The following is a 10,636-nucleotide window of genomic DNA, read 5'->3' as shown; positions in this document are numbered from 1 at the left end:
TTTACTCCGGAGTTTTATTGCGATCTATCTTGTTGAAAGACTTTTCTGGAGAGCTTTTAACGTATTGGCACAGAAACCACCCCTGGCAGTGGAAACTTAAATGTGGATTAATTACAAAAATGTAGGCAGAACTCAAAGCATCTAAATGCTGGCAGCAAGGTAGCTTAAAAATAACAAACACATGCAAAAACTATTCAGTTCTGGTAACAACTGATAATCACTATTGCACAATAAAATAATGCAATTAAATACGCCAATATCCATCCCTTCTTCATGAGCAACTAAAAGCATTGTTCTTTCAATATATTCTATGCAGTATATAAGACTTAACTAGATGTTAGAGTGGTGAGATAAGCTATTTAATTGAGGATGTAGTATGCTAACAACTTACTTATCACACAGCACTTGGGATTCAGTGATCTGGGAAACATTAAAGATGATCTCTTCTGAAGAACTCCTTGAAAATGACATGTCCTTTCCACTCACTTTCCTCTAAGCTGCCTCTTATGAATACCATATTTACCTTCTGGAATCTCCTTGTTCTTCTCTGTGTCTGTCTCCCAGGGGAAACTCATATTCTCCTGGGTTAAATACATTGCTTTCATCTATTTCTCTAGCTAGATGAAAGCCTCTGCTTACATAAAGAGGTCTGAAGCTGCATTCAGTTGTGCTTTTTCTCTCTCTGCACTGTACTTCCTGCGTTCAGAATGCAGCCACCAACAGGGAAGTGTTGGGAGTTCACTGCTTGGAGGGTCTGCGGTGTGGGTCATGTTGAAAAGAAGAGTTTTGTGTAGTGCTTCTTACAGGTCCTTGGAGCATCCCACTTTCCAGATGTCTGTTCCAACTTTTCTTATTAAGTGATAAGAGTTATTATCTTTCTTATTAAGAGAGACACTCTTATCTTAAATGAAAAAGATGTACAAACTTGTTCTCTTTCCCAGGTTTGTGTTCTGCATCTGATAGAATGGGGCAGTTTATTACTGCTGCACACTGGTTGCAGTCTGGATCTCTCAGACTACCTCTGTATTTCCAGAAGTGGAGAAAAATGATCACAATAGAGAAACAGCAGCAGGATACAGCTGAGAGAAATGCCTGCTGCTAAATGGCCTTGAGGATGAAGAAGTGTAAAGGGAAGGCAGAAAAAAAGGGCTAAGGACTGAATCTCTCCTGTCTGACAACATAGTCTGAAATATAATGCTTCGTTTTCACAGTTGTATGAGGAAGAAGCATGTGTGAAATGTTTTTAGTATTTAGCATGTATTTAGGGTTTTCATGCTGTATACATTGCATGAAGGTATCACTGGGATCCTCTTCATAGAGCTATTGCTATCAGCAGGAGAGGCAATTACTAAGTCAGGGCAGAGAAATTCAGTTGAGTCAAGGCTTTGCAGCAAGATCACATATGGGGACTAGGGAGCACGTGCTTTGTAGTAAAATATAATTCATAATATTTATGCAGATTTGGAAGTGGCTGAACAGCTGGGCAGGTGAGCTGCAGGGTGCTTCTGTGGGTACCTGCTTGTGCTTTATCTCCTGCAGTAGCAGAAGAATCTCTAAACCATCCATTTGCAGAGATGGGTTCTATTTGTTGGAAGACATAATAGCATTTCCTTAGGTGCTCCCATCAACTATATGTTCAGCAGTCACCCTAAAAACATCTCTGAAACATTACTGCACCACTTTTATCACTTCTTTCTTCCCCATAGATATCTCAACCCTGGATTATTAGAATGCTGAGTTTTACATCTTTCTGAGGAGTCTGGTATGGAGGAAGTTATTTTTTTCCTAGCTTTCCCATGTTTTCCCTGAGTACTTGACTCTCACTGACAGTCATTGTTTTCATTCTTTTATCCCACTAATAGGCTTTCTATGCCTCAGGATAGTCTTTAAATCAGCAGGCCCGATCTTCTGATGAGCTGATTGCCTGCCATTCTACCTGGCTTCAGCTGGCACTGGGAGCGCTCAGAACTACTGAGAATGAGCCTTCAAATGAGCAGATGGCAGCATGTGCTCTTTGTTATCTCTGGCTCCCACCCACTTGTGCTGATTTGCTGTTTTAATAGCTTCGAACTTTCTTAGGTCATTGAGTCACAATTCATTTTCTATTGGAGTTGATGATGGGAAAAATCTACAGTTGGTGAGAGACATTGGGAAAGAACATATGAATCTGTGTTGCAATTTGATTTACCCTTTCCTTCCCATCCCTCTCTAAGTTAGTGACCTGAACGAAAAAGTTATACTACCATACAGAAGAAAAGAAAGATTTTATTTTAAAGTCATTTTACACAATGTGGTGAGGTGATCGCTACTGGTATTTGTGTAGGCTTATTGCAACTGAACTCAGAGCATTAATCTGGGGTTGAAATTCTAATCCAGTGCTATTGTTCCTGCAGGAACACTAATTCCACGTTTCAGCATGCTACATAGCTGTAATATTTCGATCACATAGCACAGGGGAAAAGACTCTGTCTGTGGGGTGTTGATGAAACTGGAAGACTGCAGGAAAATGGCAGTAGGGTAACTGTTGGTAGCAATATAAAAGAGAGGATTGAATTAAAGTACAGTAGCTGCAATGACTGCCTGTTTAGTGTACCCGCATATAATTCACCCTCACAACAACTTTGTCCTCCAATGGAGACAGGTTAAATGGTGCAAACATTGCTCAGAGAGAGAGATGGCACTGCAGTCCTCTAGCTGTGAGTAGTGCTCCTAAGGACAAACGATGTGTCAAAGCTGGGAAAAAGCAACCTTTAATTACTGCCTTATCCTTTGTATTTATCTATTTCATCTGAGAACAGTGCCTTCTAACTGAGCCAAGATAATTCCAGAAAGGAATAAAAGCAGCACGGACTCGAGTGAATACATAAAATGTGGGTTGAGGTTCCGAACACCGTATTAGGAAAAAAAAAAAAGCTTAATTTCTATGCTCTTTTAATCCCCCCTAAAACTTCCTTTATCTGCATCACAAGGTCTTTCTGTTGTGGTATTGTGTGGTCTATGATTACCTACTGAAAGAAAAAAGGAAAAATATACAGAATACTCAAGTTACAATCTAAAATCAATGCATAAATTGTAGTGGACTCCACTTCTGGTGTTAAAGATAAAAAGAAATGGGCTCTTCCAAAGCAATTAATGACATCAACAAGCCGTAAAAACAATTAACATTTTACTGGGAAAAAAAAAATGTCTGTGTCCTCTGCCTCTCACATCTTTCCCTATTGCATTTGAGGTTTCAGTCCTGCAGATCCATGAAATAGTTTGTATGAAAGGTGTTGGGAGAAATTCTCCTGTACAGAAAGTACGGCTGGCAGGGAGGGTAGAAAAATCTGTTGATTCCTCACTCATAATTTCACTATTGAACTGACCAAAAGAAGGTAAGTTAGGGGCTAGTTTGGTGGCTTATTCATTAAGGACATGTTCCTCCTGTGTGGTTGAAGTTCCTCAGACATCCTGTTGCCTTTTCGGGGTGGTATGTAAGGGAGTGAGTTGGCCTTGCTATGTACGACAAAGCTGTCTTTGCTGATCCTGGGCAGTTTCTGGGCTTAGATTTGAAACAAGAGTGCTTGACAGTATCTATAGGACGGTGATAAACTGATGGCATTGTAAGCCAGGTTTGATTACCTAAATTGGATTCCAGTTGTTCTAACATCAATTTTAAAAGGAAATTAAAGGTAAAATGAGATAATGAGTGGAGTCCCAGCAATCACTGCAGTAAATGGGGACAGACCTGCGTTATGCAATCTGATATAATGAAGAGAAGAAGCCAACACACAGAGCAAGAGCCAGGGAAGGAAAATAGATTCTTTATTTGAGGAAATGATATAAATGAATTCTTTTTTTCCAAATCCACAGGTTAACTGGAACTGGAGATCATAGAACTATAGTTCTTGATACTATATGAATTAATTCATAGAGCTGCACAGGATGATAGATGTCTGATTCTGGTTGTAGTAACTGTTATACAGAATCATATAATTGTTTGAATTAGAAGAGACCTTTGAAGGTCATCTAGTCCAATTCCTCTGCAATTATTATTTGTGGAGTGTTTGTTTTGAAGACGTAGAAAATCTGTAAGCATTGAGGTTCAAACACAGACTGGGAAGAAACTGTTGCTGGGTGAATTCTCAGTGCGTTAAAACAAGCTGCATATTTTGTTTAAAAATAACCTGAAAGCCATAGGAAGAGTTTGTCAAAGTATGAACAGTAGAAAAATCTTATTAATGACTCTATAGACAATAACATGCTTCTGTTTGATTTATGAGTACTTCAAACCTGTTAGACCTTGATGTAGATTTAGAATATTTTAGAATATTTAAGAGATTTGTGATGGGAACAGCATTTAAAGTGTGTCACTGGGCCTGGGAATACTTCTTGTGTCATTGCTGATACCCAGAAAAAGCCGTATTTCATCTTTATTATTGCTTTTAATTTTGAACGATGTATGCAAAACAACAGAAGAAAAGAAGCCAGAACCTTTATTGTGTTCACTGCAGCCCAGAGTATGAGGAACCAGAAACAGTTATGTCTTAGATGAAAATACAATAACTTTTCACTTAATTTTATATTGTTTTATAGAACCATATCCCATAGATAACAATGGCTTAAGGCTCCAGAAAAACCTGACAGTGTCAATGGTGTGACATTGAATACGTGTATATAGATGTTTGTGTTGGGTCTTATGCAGCAGTCATAAACCATCCTGCAAATTTCTTTTCACTGATGAGCAATTATAATGGAAACTTGACAGCATATGTGCATAAAGTTTGATGTGTTTCTAGAGGTTTTTTTTTTTCTGCTTTAAACAGTGACTAATCCAAATTCTGCCTGAAAAACAGTATTAGTGACTCTTTTTGCAAAATACACTATGAACATTTAACTTATAATCTACGTGCTTCTAATACAGATTCAATAAATTTCTTAAGCTTCTGAAGTGTAATTCCTTATTCTAGCTTGGGTGTATGTATGGGAGCCGTTAGGTCATGACCTGAACCAGTGATTGAGCACCTGGTGAAGGGGCATGGCCAGCTCTGGGAGCACAGGTGCCAGCAATTCACTGGTGTGATCAGAGGGATGTGGAGCCAAGGTCCACCTCTCCCTTATCTCATTAAGGGCTGGCAGCCAAGAGGGAGATCTCTTTTCGTGGAGGTTGCTTCCTTCTGGGAGTTTTCCAGTCAGCCCATATCTTCAGAATGGGGTAAGCTGTTCCTTTCCTATTTACTGGGTTGCAATTAATGCTTTTCTTGAGTTACCCTGAAATTGGTCAGAGGCAGCTGCATAGCCTCTCTTCTTCCTATACAGTGTGTTTTGGAATGGTATAAATTCTCTTTATCTCCAAATATTAAGAATGTTTTGGATTAATTTAGAATGAGGTTTTTTTATGTTTATCAAGAAAACTGCAAAGTGAGTTCCTTGAGTACCTCTGGCCTTAATTTATATAGTCTGCTCCCTTACCCTCAGGTAGGCAGAACTCCCTCTCTGAGGTGCCAGCAAGCTCTCAGCTAGCCAGAGTGACAGCTTATATCAATTAGATTCTGTGATTTACTATTTCAGTGTAATGATGGAAGAAAATCTAGCTTTTATCTGTGACACTAAAAGCTTTGCTTCATATAGCAGCATTTTGCCACACTTCATCTGACACAGAGTAATCCCTGTAACGTGTTCTGAGGAGGGAGCTGTAAAGATGTTTTAGAAGAAAGGAACAATGTGTTCTCAAAGGGACCATTACTTCTAAAGAAAACGAAAGGCCAATGAATAGTTGGTCAAGATTTGTCTCCTTTCTGCTCTGCCGTTCCTGAGAGATTTTACAAACACGTGTTGATATTGGCACTGTAAAAGAGAATCCCAGTAGCTTGATATTATAGCGCAGAAGCTGTCTGTTGTGTGATTTATCTTCTGTTCTGGAGGACTCAAATTGTAAAGTGGAGTGAAAATTTTAATTTCTTAACGATCCCATGCCTGGGCCTGCATCGAGACCCTGTTCTTGCTGATTAGCCAGAGAAATAGATGTACTGTGTGAGTGATATGGAGGATTTGTAACTAAAATAAGAGCACTGCTGCATGAGAACATCTAGAGGTAGCCAACACTGCTGAAAGCAACTTATTTGCCAGCAAAGACAGATATCAAAATGAGAAATACAAAATGCTTGTATATGTTTTGCAGGCTGATCTTTTATGATTTGATGGTTATTTGCCCTACAACTCAGAGGCTCTGACTCCCCCTTAGTCTCACTGTAAGGTTTCAGCTTGAAGTCACAGTTGAACTAAATCATTAAGCCTGCTGTGCTCTGAATCTGGCAGGAAGACACACCCTTTATGAGGCTTTGGCAAGGGACATCTGGGAAAGATGGTCAATGTTAGTCAATTTTGTGTGCTGCCAAGAAACTCTTTCAGGAACTGGCTGAAACAAGCTGCTTCTGGGCCTGGAGCAATAGTGGGAGTGCACCATTGTGGGGAAACAGTGCCATTGTTTTTTTCCAGTGTCTTGCCGGGCACTGATGTCCTTAGGCTTTGAGTGTTTCCCAGACATTTAGTAATTTGTATGTAGCATGCACTGCTCTGCCAGCTGGAGCCAACAGTAAAAGCTCCTACTGTGAGTACCTGGAGGAAGAGAATGTTGTCTGAACTTTGCTGATGCGTGTGGGTGAGGTTTACACCTGTGTGAAATGAGGGTGTAAGCAGAGGGGCAGCGCTGAGCTCCGCTCTCTGGGGACACAGCAGGGCCTAAGGGAATGGCATGGAGCTGGGACATAGGAGGGTCAGGGAAAAGCTCTGCCCCAGGGGGTGACGGGCACAGCCCTGAGCTGCTGAGGTTCAGGGAGCACTGGAACACTGCTCTCAGCCATAGGGTTTGAGTGGTGTAGCCTGGATCCAGGAGTTAGGCTCCATAATTCTTGTGGGTCCTTTCCAAGGTGGAGTATTGCATGATTTTTATCTTAGCTTTTTGGAGTAAAGCATAGAAGCTTCAAACTCACTTGATAATTAAAAAGTCTGTGGAAATACCTGATTACCTTAGTATAGTACAAAAACCCCATAGGGATATACAAAGAGGGCCTGAATTTTGATTTATTTTCACGTGGATGGGGGGAGGAAATGCTTCCTGATCTGAGGTAGGAGGGTTTTGTTTATCTATACTCCGCAAACAAGGCCAGGATTAAGACAGAGTACATCAGAGTGAGCTCAAATAACCCTATCCTCCTCAGCCCTGTTGAAAGCTGAGAAGGAAAATGTGGAGAGGCATTCCAGTTGCCATTGAGGTTGTGTGATAAGATGACCATCCATCCATCCTGATGCACTGAAGAGTATTTGAAATGTTCTTTCTCAAAGTTATTTGCTCTCCTGGATTTACTGTGTTGTGTATTTACAAGTAACTCCTTGGCAGTTCAGACTAGCTGCATGTTTCATAAAGAATGCAGACTTGAGTCAGTTTCTCCCACATTAGCCTATGTAGTCTGTGAATCATGTTTTCTTTAACTGGTGTAATCCAAAATCACTCCCTTGCACTTGTCAACAGTCTGGCCTTGGCTTCGATACCTGTCTCATACACATAGTTTCTGCTTTGATACGGTTTAATTTTTAGTTAGTCTTATGTGGAGCCAGGAGTTGGACTCAGTGATCCTTGTGGGTCCCTTCCAACTCAGATATTCTACGATTTGCTTATTCCAGTGCAACTAATTGCTCTTTTCTTTCCAGCACTGCTTTGTGTAAACAACACTGCCACTAAATCATGACACGAGTTCTAGCTTTCTGTTTTCCTGTTCATACATTCAGGTGATATTGAAATAGTTAGCCCAATATTTAGTCAAATCAGTTTGCAGACTCACTTGAGCAATTATTTATGTTCTAGTACATGTCAGAAGAGTAATGCATCAAGGCTTGTGTAGTACAGACCCTGGGGATTTAAATGTTTGTTACAGAAGTGATGCTGTTTAATGGCAAGGCTGAGAAAGGATTTCACTATAAATCATCCTAGCTCCTAAGCTGTCCAGGGAAAAGGGAACTGATGGATAGCGGCAACCAGAAACCAGTCTTGCTTTTGCTTCAAATAGAGAGCCTTCAGTATAAAAGAGAATGCTGCTAAGCTACGCGTGTATGCTCTTGTGGAATTCAGTGCATTTGTTCGTAGTCCTGGATATGAACTACTCTATAAAATGCTGTAGTGATGGGCAGTCTTAAGTTGAAATAAATAATGAGTAGTCTCTATGTAATGGTAGATGCTACTGTGATGCTCAGCCTTCAACTACAGATGTTTACCTGAAAATGCTGGCTCTTGGCAGAAGGATACTGAAGAGACATTCTGTGACTACAGAAGGTGTTTGCCTGATGAGATATTATTATTGCTTATAAAATTCTGTAGCAAGCTAAATGCACTCTTAGCTAGGAGGAGGGTAGTCACAGAGGAAGTATAATGTCAGAATTTGTTCATGGAAAGAGTGATTAGGTATTGGTTTGGGCTGCCCAGGGAAATGCTAGAATATCCCTGGAGATATTTAAGGGAGGTGTGGATGTGATGCTTAGGGACATGGTTTAGGAGTGGACTTACGAGTTTTGTTATGACTGGACTTCATGATCTTATGGGTCTTTTCCAGCCTAAGTTATTCTAGAAGTCTGTGTGTAGCTAGTCACGAGCAATGGTATTTGCATGTTTTGTAATTGCCCCCTCATTTCTGAGGGGGGGGGGGGGGAAAAAAGGCAGGCATCCCTTAGAAGCTGGAACTTCCAGCCATAAGTATGACTTTTTGCTGTTGAGGGCTTATTTAAGTACAGTCTCTTTTTCTCTGGTTCATCTCTGTCTGCTTTAGTAGACAACATCAGCTCTTTCCAATGACTGGACCAGAAGTGATGTTTGGGTAGACAAGCCGGTTCCATTATTTTTGTCCAAGAAGGCTTAATAGAGTGGCTCTTGGTCTATGTTCAGTATGCTACTGATACTTGCTCTGTTACACCTGATATGTCTTTGCTCTGTTTCATTTCCTCTTGAGATATATTTCAAAGTAAGACAGAACAGACCCAGGTGATCCTACTCACCTCAGTGTTGCTCAGTTTTTCCTTTCTTATCTACCTATGTAACATAACTTGGTCCATCGTGTTCAACTACTGTAATTACTTCTCTTAAAAAAAAAAAAACAACTTGGGGTACAAGTTATAGGAACACAGATGCAATGTCTGATTTAATTATCATTCTCTAGATTCGAGCATTACTTTTAAGTTTGTTAAAAATAATGTTTGGATGAATCGGCCTGTGTTCACAACTGTGCTATCAGAATGCTACACTTGAGACTAGGTAGAAAAGGAGAGTGGCAAGGTTATAAGGGGCAAGTTAGAAAGCTCTGACTTGGAAAAGTAATTCAATCTTCTCACTTGGAGAGCCTCTGTTAAATACAAGCTATCAATTGTACTGATGTAGTTCCGAATGGTATTTAAGAACTGCGGTGAGATGCTGTACTCAACCAAAGACCATGAAGGGGAAGGGAGGGCAGTGTATTTGCTTGGGTGCCTCATAAATTTGTAACTTTAGAAGTGTAGATTCTGAGTACTGAAGCATGCGTGCACGCTTCTAAGAAAGTCTTTGGTGTGAATTGAAGGGTTTGATGCTAACAAGCTTATTCTCCAATGTTATTTTATGTTTCATTGTCCTTTGCTGAAATTTTGACTAAAATGTATTACTTCTTCTGTAACAGTGATTTACCTTTGAATTCAAAAGAAGGCCAAGTCTGCAGGAATGTGGGTTAGAGCATCCAAAAGCAGAGCGCAACCTGGTCTCTAATGGTTGTCCTTGGAAGTCATTGGTGCCAGACTCAAATACCGTTATGATGCTTTGTTATTAGAGTGCTGACAGGCTACAAATTCTGTTATACTATTAGCATGGTTTCTTTTCTCAGACCTCCTAACGGAAATCCAGGTAGTCAACTCTACATTTCTGGGACGTGCTCTGGTTCTTGGTTTCAGTGTCCGTGTAGGAATATTTAATGTGGATTTTGCTAATTTGTGGTGAAGATATGAACCGTTCTAGCTCACAGCTGTGTGTGACACTGAGTCCTGTGAAGCAGATAACCGTCTTTTGTTGTGCTGCTGTGATCCCACTGTAAGGTTAATAGTAAGATGTGTTCTGCTTATTTTCAAAAGTGCACAAGGAGATACCAATATTTTTTCCAGCAGTGCTGGCTGATAAGACTACTGAAACTTAGAATAACTGACATTTAGGCCCTTTTTTAATAGTTTATGTTGTCCATGTGGTTTGACTATCATGCCAACATTTATCTTGGGTGGGTGACTCTGCTTCCCTTTTTTTTTTGGGTGATGATGAAAATCTTTGTAGCTAATTAGATCATGTTCCCTGATGTTTTCACGCCTATTTCACATCCAATTTTCTATCTGAATGTGAAGGTCATGACTGAGCCCTAATCTGTACTTCAAATATATTTTGCTGGCTAGAGCTGCATGTGTTCCTGAACCTGTTCCTAAACATTCTGTGAGCAGATCCTGACTTCTGTGAGAGATCACATCAGTTTATAGCACGTGCTGAGCAACTTGTTCTCCTGAACAGTCCTTGGTGTTTGCTCTTTTATGGAATTAATCAGACAGCATGTGCTTGCATTTCAGTCATGGTTATTAAACTTTCTGACTAATCTCAAAATGG

This window comes from Gallus gallus, chromosome 8, assembly GCF_016699485.2.
Source record: "Gallus gallus isolate bGalGal1 chromosome 8, bGalGal1.mat.broiler.GRCg7b, whole genome shotgun sequence".
In the NCBI taxonomy this organism is placed as follows: domain Eukaryota; kingdom Metazoa; phylum Chordata; class Aves; order Galliformes; family Phasianidae; genus Gallus; species Gallus gallus.
This window is presented reverse-complemented; position numbering follows the sequence as displayed.